Consider the following 11,781-nt stretch of genomic DNA (forward strand, 5'->3'; position numbering starts at 1 on the left):
TAAGTGGGGTCCTTTCCCTCACTTTTCTGTCCAGTCGCCTAGACTCCTGACTCTTCAAACAGGGTCCAAACGGCTCCCCTTTCTGGTCACTGAATTCCACACAGGAGTCCACTCCTTGCCACACTCTCTGTTAAACACCCAAACTCCCCACTGAATGGAAACAGCAGTCCTCTGTGGGGGAGGGGTAGGTTGCTGCCTTTAAGGCCGCTGGCTGCACCGCTTCAACTGCGGCGCTGAGTTTTCTCTGGCAGATACCACAGCTTTGGGTCACAATTCCATCTAGCAATCTGCCTCTTTGCTGTACAGCCTACGTTGCCTGTCTGTGCCAACACTCCACGCAGGGAAGGATCCAGCACCCCCACTCTCACCCGAAACCAGGAGGACAGTTGATCCAGTGATGCATTCCCTCCACCATCTTGCTCCACCTCCAGTGCTATGGTTTTATTATAACTCACAGCAACCTCAAATTATTGTAGTCAAGAGATCCTCTTGCCTCAGCCTCCCCAGTAGCTGAAACTGCAGGCTCCTGACACCACACCCAGCTAGATTTTCTATTTTTAGGAGAGACTAGGTCTCACTCTTGCTCAGGCTGGTCTCAAACTCCTGAGCTCAAGCAATGCTCTGTCAGTCTCCCAGACTGCTGGGATTACAGGCATGAGCCACTGTGCCTAGCCTGCATTTGGGAATTTCATTTCCAACCCCAGATTCTACTCTAGTACAATGTGATGTGACTGAATATTCCAAGAGACTCATACAATGCCTCCAGCATTATGACCAAAAGACAAAAGGTGCATCTTCAAAGTACATACTTAAACATTCCCTGCATGATCTGTAATCTGGAGATAAATCTTCTGGAATATGCCACAGAAATAATGCTTCCCTGAGCCTTGTTAAAAAACATCTTGTTGGTATTGTTTACAAGTTCACACATCAGTAAAACTCCAAGAGTTGATACTTAAGACTGTCCACTGAAAGGTGAAATCATGGCTAAACTTATTTTGAGCCAAGTTTGAGAACATAAGCCTGGGAACACAGATTGACTCAGCACAGACAGACATTGTATATGGAAGTAGGTTACATGAGTCACAGTATATATGCACTTTCTAACAGGGGGTGGGGGAGAGTGGAGGGGAGGTGGGATATGTGTGGGCCAGAAGGTGGGAGAAGCAGGTACCATGTAAAGGCAAAGGGAAACTTGTCCCTTCCACTCCAGAAGTTCACTGAAAGATCACCTCACAATGAAGGCAGAGTAATAATAAGAGAAGTGTTTATTTTCAAATACCATGTTCATGGGGAGAACCACAAGAGTGATTAACCAATGTCTCAGTGATGGTCAGATACCTTTAAAGATATCTTTTAGAAGGGAGGGGGGAGAATTCGATGTGTAGGTGCTAGGGAGGATGAATAGATGGGGGGAAACAGGTTCACTTGAAAATTAAGCTGAGAGACAGGTATTGTCTTTTAAATGATTTGGGCCAGTGACAAACGCATGAAAAAAATGCTCACCATCTTTAATCATCAGAGAAATGCAAATCAAAACCGCTCTAAGATATCACCTAATCCCAGCAAGTTTAGCCCACATCACAAAGTCCCACAATACCAGATGCTGGTCTGGTTGTGGAGAGAAGGGAACACTTCTACACTGCTGGTGGGATTGAAAACTAATACAGCTGTTTTGGAAAGAAGTATGGAGAATCCTCAAAGATCTAAAACTGGACCTTTCATTTGACCTTGCAATCCCATTACTAGGTATCTACCCAAAAGAACAAAAATCATTTTACCACAAAGACATTTGCACTAGAATGTTTACTGTGGCTCAATTTTTAATTGCCAAACTGTGAAACCAACCTAAGTGCCCATCAACCTGTGAATGGATCAATAAACTGTGGTATATGTATACAATGGAATATTATTCAGCTATTAAAAAAGATGGAGACTTTACATCATTTACATTTACCTGGATGCAGTTGAAATACATTCTTCTTAGTAAAGTATCACAAGAAAGGAAAAATAAATATCCAATATACTCCATACTAATATGAAATCAATATATAAACAATTACATGTTCATAGGAACAATAAAACACTAATATAGTCTAGTTCAGGGGTAGAGGAAAGCAGAAGGGGGGAGAAGGGAGGATGTATGGCAGAAGGAGGGAGGGCATGAGGTAGGATCTCACCTAATGTGCACATTTTGGGGGTGTATAACACGCCCCCTGAGTGAGAGGCTCTTCTACAAATGAAACTTCACCCTGGAAGGGAGAACAATGCAACTTAAAAATTGTACCCTCATATTAATTTGAATAAAAATGTAAAAAATAAAGAAATAAATGATTTGGGCCAAGTCTGCTAGCATTCAAGGGGAGAAAAGGAACTCAATTGCCCACCACAGATAAATATATATATATATATATAATATACATATATATATACATATATACATATATATATATATATTCTCTGTTTTTTACCGTTTTTGGCCAGGGCCGTGTTTGAACCTGCCACCGTTGGTATATGAGGCCAGTGCCCTACTCTTTCAAGCTACAAGTGCCACCCCAACCCACCACAGATATTTTGATCCAGTCAGTCAATTTTTAACTAGATAGAGGGAAAGAACCTTCCAAGGCTTTCTGATCTCCAGTGATGTTTAATTCAAAGTATTCTTTATAACAAACAGTCATATTTTGGGATAAAACTTCCTTAGCTCCTTCAAGCAAAACTTGCATTCTTGTGATTCTGATTGGTTCTCAGTGAATGTGCAGTTGAGTGGAGGCGGAAGATGTCTTAACATATGGTAGAGGGTGATTGATTTCTCCCTGTCTTTGTTCTTGTAAAGATGGTTGGTCTTAGGTGGTGCCCGTAGTTCAGTGGTTAGGGTGCCAGCCACATACACCAGGGCTGGAGGGTTCAAACCCAGCCCGGGCCTACTAAACAACAATGACATCTGCAACAACAAGAAAAATAATAGCCGATCATCATGGTGGGCACCTGTAGTCCCAGCTACTTGGGAGGCTGAATTGTGATGCCCCGGCACTCTACCGAGGGCAACATAGCAAGACTCTGTCTCAAAAAAAGAAAAAAAAGGTGGTTGGTTTTTATAGTGAAATAACAGAAAAATTATAGCCAAGTGTTGTGGTGGGCACCTGTAGCCCCAGTTACTTAGGAGGCTGAGGCAAGAGAATCTCTTGAGCCCAAGGGTTTGAGGTTGCTGTGAGCTATGATGCTAGGGCACTCTACCTGGGGCAACAAAGTGAAAATCTGCCTTAAAAAAGAAAGAAAGAAAGAAAGAAAAATTATTACACTGGGTTTTATGGCCCAAGCCTGTAATCATTGAACTCTGGGAGGCCAAGGCGAGTGGAACTCTTGAGCTCAGGAGTTCGAGACCAGTCTGAGCAAGAGTGAGACCCCGTCTCTACTAAAAATAGAAAAACTAGCCGGATGTTGTGGGTTGTGGTGGGAGTCTGTAGTCCCAGCTACTTGGGAGACTGAGGCAAGAGGATTGCTTGAGACCAAGAGTTTGAGATTGCTGTGAGCTATGATACTGCCATGCCACTCTACTCAGGACCACAGAGTGAGACTCTGTTTCAAAAAAAAAAAAAAAAGAAAGAAAGAAAAGAAAGAAAAATTATTAGCTCATAGTTTTTCTTCTGTCTTTTCCCTTTTTCTTTTCTTTTCTTTTCTTTTCTTTTCTTTTCTTTTCTTTTCTTTCCTTTTCTTTTCCTTCCTTTCTTCCTTTCTTTCTTTCTTTCTTTCTTTCTTTCTTTCTTTCTTTCTTTCTTTCTTTCTTTCTTTCTTTCTTTCTTTCTTTTTGTTTTTTTTTTTGTGAGATAGAGTCTCACTGAGTTGCCCAGGTTAGAGCATAGTGGCCTCAGCCTAGCTCACAGCAACCTTAAACTTTGGGCTTCAATGGATCCTCTTACTTCAGGCTCCTGACTAGCTGGGACTACAGGCACCTGCAACAGTGCCCAGCTAATTTTTCTATATATATTTTTTTTTTGGTAGAGACAGAGTCTCACTTTATCATCCTCTGTAGAGTGCTGTGGTGTCACAGCTCACAGCAATCTCCAACTCCTGGACTTAAGCGATTCTCCTGCCTCAGCCTCTGGAGTAGCTGGGACTACAGGTGCCTGCCACAATGCCCAGCTGTTTTTTTGTTGCAGTTTGGCCGGGGCCGGGTTTAAACCCACCACCCTCGGTATATGGGGCCAATGCCCTACTCACTGAGCCACAGGCGCCACCCTAATTTTTCTATTTTTAGTATAGACAAAATCTCACTCTTGCTCAGGCTGGTCTGGAACTCCAGAGCTTCTCCGCCTCCCAAAGTGCTAGGATTACAGGCCTGACCAAAGGTGCCTAGCCTAACTCATTATTTTTCAACAAGGATTAAGATCTCTTCTTGCTTTCTCTCTCTTAATAGCAGCCCTCCCCAAATGGATTTCTGTTTTCACAAACCATTGAGGAGCCCAGCAGATCCATAATATATGTAAATTATTTCTCTTTACATTTCACAAGCTCCTTAACCTTTTAGAATTTGTTTCCATAGCTTTAAATGATTCCTGAGTGACTCCTAAGAACAATGGAATATGAACTATTAGGCCTTGGGATTGGAAACACCTGGAAAAAAACCTGTCTTCAACCTTGTTAGAGGAAAAATGGACCCAGCATTCACATTCACAATACCCTGTCAATTTGGCTACAGTTATCTTCTTTGTCCCCCCTTAAATTCAGGTACCCTCTGAACCTCAGAGCAGCCATTTTTCCTTTTTTAAAATTCCTTTGGGATATCATCTCATCTCCCTGGTCTCTGCTCTCTTCTCTCTCCCTTTCTTCTTCCCCCTTCTAAACTATAAAATATACTTTTATATCCTAATCTTGGCCTGGAGAAATTCTTTTGTCATCCAATGTACAGCACCTGTTAGATAATTGCCTCAGAAAGCTTCTTCTCCAGAAAGCCCCTTCCTGCTCTTAAAGTTACAACTCCTTCCCAAGCACAGGGTATGGCCCGCTTACCTCATCACCCTGTTCCAATTACCCACTGCTTGCCCCTACTGGCTCTTTCCGCTGGAGCAGTAACTCCTTATTGGTTATCCCACCATCCTGTCACCATTCTGAGACTTTCCTATATAAGGGTACGTTTCTCCTCTCTCTCTCAACCCCTCCCTTCTCTCTCCACTTCTCTCTCCTCTTTTCTCTTCTCTTTTCTCTCCTCTTTAGTGCTGCGCTGCAGCCTCCCTCCCCCACCAATAAAGACCTTTCATACAAGTCTTGGTGGTCTGTGAAATCTGCTGGTCGAGTGCCTCCCTTTCAGCACCTACTGGGGTTTCCCATCCTAACAGTTCTACATCTGATTAACAGGTTTATAAGCAGTACCTCTCAGTGAGATATTTACACAGACAAGAGGTCATCTTTAGTTTATTGGCCTAGCTTTTATCATTCATGTGTCCAATACAGTCATCTTGAGACATTATTAATTTTTGTTTTCATTTTTCTTTTTGTATCTATCATATATAAAACCTTTAACTATTGATGGGAGACTTGGCAGGGACAAAAATCTTTTGCCCATCACCACATCAGGAAAAAATAAAATATATATATTTTTTTGAGATGGAGCCTCAAGCTACCCCCCTGGGTAGAGTGCCATGGCATCACGCTCACAGCAACCTCCAACTCCTGGGCTCAAGCGAGTCTCCCGTCTCAGCCTCCCAAGTAGCTGGGACTACAGCTGCCCACCACAACGCCTGGCCATTTTTTGGTTGCAGCCATCATTGTTGTTTGGTGGGCCGGGCTGGGGATTTGAACCCGCCACCTTAGGTGTATGTGGCTGGAGCCTTAGTCGCTTGAGCCACAGGTGCAGAGCCAAAATAAAATATTTAACTTAAGAAGTGTACCTTGAGGTTGAAGCAAGAGGATAGCTGGCTCCCAGGAGTTTGAGGTTGCAGTGAGCTATGATGACACCACAACACCCTAGCCAAAGAAGCAAGAGACAAACCCTGTCTCCAAAAAAAAAAAAAAAAAAAAAAAAAAAAGTGTATTTTACAACAATTAAATTAACTTTTTAAATTCCTTACAAAAAAGTGTACATGATTTCCTCCTTGAGAAGGGACACTAAAAAGGGGGCTTTAAGCAGGGTGAAAAGAAAACCTGGCCTCTTGAACCTGGAAGTCTGGAGGTCCCAGAACAATGTGGATATGAAGTCACCTAGGTAACCAATGACCAATAGAAAGAGACCATCAATGACCAATAGGAAAGAGCAATACTGCCTGGAGGCCCAGAGAGGCCAATGAAAGTCTTGCAGCCATTTTTAAAAGGAAAGAGAAAGGCCTCGCTGTCTCTCTCACACTTTTTCTCCTCCATGAGAAGGACCTGCTTCCAACTCTCTTTGGAAGTGCTCTAAACTTTCTTTTTTCTTCTTAAATGAAATCTCTCTTCATTACCCTGAAACTTGTGTAGGTTACCTTTACTTTCTATCCACACTGCCTGAGCCACTCCAGGTTTATTCTCAATTTCCATTCACTTTTGCAGTCTGTTACCGTTGTGCCTCGTTTGAACTCTACTAGCGCTCAGCTGAGTAATTTGAACCAGGGCAACTGGGTTCTGGGAACTGGGGCCCCTGACCCCCAACACTCCTATTCTAATGGACATCCATTTCATCAGAAGCACTTAACTGTTAAGGATTCCTAGGAATCCTCTACAAACCACTGAAAGCCACTGTATAAGTGGACAGTTTCTGCATTAGACAAAACAAGCTGCTGTCTTTAGAACTTCTACCAAAGACAACAGAACAAGATTATACCCAGCTAATCTTTTTCTATTTTAAGTAGATCCAGGGTCTCTACTCCTGCTCAGGCTGGGTCAAAATCCTGAGTTCAAGGGATCCACCACCTTCAGCCTCCCAGAGTGCTGGGATTACAGGTGTGAGCCACCATGCCCAGCCTCATTTCAGTAATGTTTTAGGGAACCTTTCAGGGGAGGGGACCAAAAGCCTAGGTCACTGGGTGGCGCCTGTAGATCAAAGGAGTAGGGCGCCGGCCTCATATGCTAGAGGTGGTGGGTTCAAACCCAGCCCCAGCAAAAACAAAAACAAACAAACAGACAAAAAAACAAAACAAAGCTTAGATCACTAACCTTTCTAATCAAATGACCTATTATTACACTACATCACACTCTCAAACACTAATATTGAAACAGAGTAGCCACCCCTCCCTCCCATAGATATGGAAGTGTAAAATTGAGAGTGGGGAATATGTAATAGAGGAAATGGCCTGAAAAAGTAGCGAAAATATTTTCTGTCTCTTTAACTTTTTTCGAAATAGAGAAACTGAGACATGCATCCCTGCTTTTGATGGTAGTTCAGAGGAGCAGGGAAAGGTCTTTTATTTCGCAGTAGCAAGGTGGATCAGGAGACTGGGGCCTGACTGATTGGCAGAGGTGGCTCCCAGGTGGGTAGCAGAGATCACAGTTGTGTCTTCATCTGATATGGGACATTAACTGCAGTTGAATAACAATAGACCCTCTCTCTTATTTTTGGAGACAGAGTTTCACTTTGTTGCCCTTGGTACATTGCCCTGGCATCATAGCTTAAAGCAACCTCAAACTCTTAGGCTCAAGTGATTCTCTTGCCTCAGCCTCCCAAGTAGAGTAGCTGGGACTACAGGCATCTGCCACAATGCCTGGTAATTTTTTAGAGAAAAGGTCTTACTCTGGATCAGGCTAGTCTTGAACCTGTGAGCTCAGGCAATCCACCCTTCTCAATCACCCAGAGTGCTAGGATTATAGGCATGAGCCACCACGTCTGGACCTAGAACCTCTCTCTTAAGAGATCTGTGATGCTGGACTTAGTGGCTCATGCCAGTGATCCTAGCACTCTGGGAGGCCTAGGTGGGTGGTTTGCTTGAGGTCAGGAGTTTGAGATCAGCCTGAGCAAGAGCAAGACTCCATTTCTACTAAAATTAGAAAAAAAACCAAGGCAGGTGTTGGTGGTGGCTGTCTATAGTCCCAGCTATTGGGGAGGCTGAGGCAAGAGAATCATTTGAGCCCAAGAGTTTGAAATTGCTGTAAGCTATGATGCCACTGCAGTCTACCTAGGGTGACAGAGTGAGACTCTGTCTCAAAAAAAAAAAAAGTCTGTGTTTCTGCTTCTGTGTAGGAAAAATTTGTATTTTGAGATGTACAGTCATCATTTTTCCTTCTTTGCCAGCAAAGTAATAAATTTCCTTTTCTTTCTCAAGAACCACTTGTTCTTGTGTGTTTTTTGATGTGTCTTCCAGAACAAGTGCTGAACTTTCAGTAACAATATGATCACCATTGTCTTCATCTTATTATTTGGAACCTCTATGACTGTCTTTTGCCACTTAAGGAAAAACAAAATTCACCTTTAAGTTTTTCACAGGTCCTAGATACTGCTTTGAGTTTCACTGACTGCTGTATCTAACATCTACCAAGACCTGCTGAGAATAATTTAATAGCAATTCTTTTAAACCTGTGGTTCTCAACCTTCCTAATGCCGTGACCCTTTAATAGTTCCTGTGGGTTGGGACCCATAGGTTGAGAACCGCTGCTTTAAAAACTTCCGAAAGCAGAGTCTCCCTTCCTGCACTTAAACTCCCCTCTTATTGTTAAATCCCAACCTTCATCCTTGTGAAAATGGACTTTGACGTCACATTATCAGTATGCTTCTGCTAAAGTTATTATAATATTAATAAGACCTAGCCAGTGAGAAGTAGATAATAATATTGAGGTTCTTTGGCCATAATAGTCAGTTTATTCTCTTCAGAAATGTGTCATCTTGTTTTGTTGAACTATTTATTTTTATTTATTTATTTATTTTTTTGAGACAGTTTCATTACGTTGCCCTTGGTAGAGTGCTGTGGCATCACAGTTCACGACACCTCAAACTCTTGAGCTCAAGCGATTCTCTTACCTCAGCCTCCTAAGTAGCAGGGACTACAAGTGCCCGCCACAATGCCTGGCTATATTTTGTTGCACTTGTCACTGTTGTTCAGCAGACCCGGGCCAGGTTCTAACACGCCAGCCTTGGTGTATGTGGTTGGCACTGTAACCACTGTGCTACAGGCACTGAGGCATTGTTGAACTATTAACTCTACTCAAAAATTTGTCTACCTCCAGGGACATAAAAACCAGCTGACCCCTACTGTGATTAATGATACTTATACTCCCGATGATACAGGGCTCCCTTGCTCAGGGCTGGACAGGAGCCCCCTGTTTTCTAGGCCTGGGTGAGCTCAGAAATGAGTCTCATCACAGACCCCCATTTCTAGGCACAAACAGGCCACCCTTTCTGGGAGATTCCTCCTGAACTAGGGACCACACACCCTAATTCAGTGGTTCTCAACCTTCCTAATGCCACCACCTTTTAATACAATTCCTGTGGGTCATGACCCACAGGGTTGAGAACCGCTGCCTTAATTACTTGCCTGAGGCAAATACTGCAGGACCCACAATCCTGTGCTAATTTTAGGATTATTTTCTGCTGGCAGACCCCTTGCCAATTGTGGCAAACTTTCTGAAAACCACCTGCTGGAAGCATAGGATTTAAACCCCCTAGATTGAAGACTGGGGGGGGGCTTCCCACTTGGCTTCTCTGCCTCTGCTGCCAGAGGTTCTGTTTCCCCTTTTGCTTGTCATTCTTTCTATCAGTCTTTCCCTGTCAATAAACTCTATCCTGTTGCTTATCCTCATAGTCTGTGGTTTCATTCTGTTTTTTTGAGGGAAGTACCAAATTTCTTTATTTGAAAGAATGGTACCAATGAAAGAACTTTGGTGGATGTTTTGGAACAACGTATAGAAAAGGTCAAGGAAACCCCAAGAAGCATGCACTGCCTTGGTGACCACAGAAGTCACCTCATGGCTATGGGGAAGTTTGCCTAAGGCTAGCTCTCATCATCACTGTCTACCAGGGTGTGCTTGTCAAAGAGATACTCTGACATCCCAGATCAGAGGCTCCCACCCTGCACAGGTTGGTTATGTGGTCACTCAGTTCTTTAATGGATTTCAGGTAATGTGTCTCAATGAAGTCAAATAGTGGGGGTCATTTTTGTCAGTGGCCAGTTTGTGCAGTTCCAGTAGTGACTGATTCACACCTTTTCTCCAAGTGTAGCGCACACTCCATTGCATTCAGCCCAGTTGTTGGTTAGTGATTTCTCGAGGGGAGAGAAGGATGGCTTGGCCGCAGGTGCAAGCTCGTTCCTGGAATTGTATGAAAGCAAGAAACGAATACTACTCGGGATGGCAGTAGCAAAATGTCTTTATACATGACCACATTATATAGTAAACTAATCATGTACACCACATTGATCGATAAACTTAACATTCTCTATTCTTTTTTTTAAGGTTTTATTTATTTACTTTTTATTAAATCATAGCTGTGTACATTAATACAATCAGGATTTTAAAAACATTCTCTATTCTTATCTTAAACTATAGAAAAGACAGAAAGTCCAGGAAAGTAAGATAACCATCTTAAGACTAGCCTCAAGCTATTCCTCTAAAGATCTGAAACAACCCTGCATTATCTGACTTTCATTGTCAAAGTTAAAGGTCAGGACAAATAGGGAAGTAAAACTTTTTCTTCCATGTACTCAATTAAGTTTCCAAGAAACAGGCTCAATGAATCTATTTTCTTGTGGTTTTGGAAGCCACTCACTTTTACAATGAAGTTTTTCACTTACATCAACCTTCGAGCCATGTCTCCTGCACAGATGGGCTACATCATCTGGCAGGCTGACTGACTGCATGGTCAGAGTCCCATGCAGGAGGTTGTTACCACCTTGCCTGCAAGCTCTGCCATGCTCTCCCAGGCAGCAAGGCTTCTACAAAACACACGATACTTACAAGTTTTTTCGCTCAGTTTCTGGAATTAAAAGAGCACATTTCGTTTAGTTAGTTTTATGTGGGCATTCCTCCCACACCCAGTCATCACAGTCTGGTTGCAAAGTTTTCTCAGTTTCTTAGCATGTTCCCTCTCCTCATGAGATTGGAGAAGAAAATATTTGGCAAAATTCTTCAAAGCCTCATCATCACAGTCAAAGTAGTAAGACCCAAACAGGTAGACATAAGAGGTGTAGAGCTCCAGGTTGAGTTGGCAGTTGATGGCAGCCTCTGAATCCTGGTGGTAGTTCTGGTGCACCTGCAAGGGGGACACAGTTCTCATGTCGGCAGCTGAGGAGAGGTGGTGGCAGCTGCAAATGCTTGAGTGACAGCCCTGGGGCGCTTGGGGTGGCACAGTGAGGAGGTGATGGAGGGCTGCTTGTGAGCAACCGGCTGGGTGGGGATCAGGCACTGGGTTCCATCCAAACCCTGTTGAAGCTGACACCATGGTGAATATTGGTGAAGAACATTATGTGGTTTCATTCTTCAAACCCTGAGACCAGGGACTCACCATAGAGAGAAATTCCAACAACACTAATATGTTCTACATCCTACTGGGGTACTATATTTTATATGGATGGTGGGCTGACACTTATGTAACCAGATGAAGAGAGTCCAGCTGTCTGTCACTGTCAGCCAATATGCAGAGATAGGGATAGGTTTAACAAGCTTTATCATCAGAATGCCAGCAATTCTAGAGAACAGAGAGGGTAGACTCTCCAAGACTATTCTGCTCTTCCATTTCTAAAACCACAGTTTCATACATAAAGTTAAAAGCAAAAACCCTACTAGTCTTTATCTTAAATAACAGTAACTAACACTCATCTTAAACCACAGTTATTGCCATAATCAATGATCCATAATAAACAATAATTGACATAACACATGACTGAC

At 42.9% G+C, this 11,781-nt stretch overlaps 1 pseudogene; it reads right to left on the reverse strand.

Moving 5' to 3' along the window:
- Positions 1–9,875: 9,875 nt before the first annotated feature.
- LOC100957593 lies at positions 9,876–11,170 on the reverse strand (annotated as a pseudogene).
- Positions 11,171–11,781: the final 611 nt, after the last annotated feature.

The sequence above is a fragment of the Otolemur garnettii genome, unplaced genomic scaffold (genome assembly GCF_000181295.1).
Source record: "Otolemur garnettii isolate 467f Iridium unplaced genomic scaffold, OtoGar3 scaffold00230, whole genome shotgun sequence".
Taxonomy (NCBI): Eukaryota; Metazoa; Chordata; class Mammalia; order Primates; family Galagidae; genus Otolemur; species Otolemur garnettii.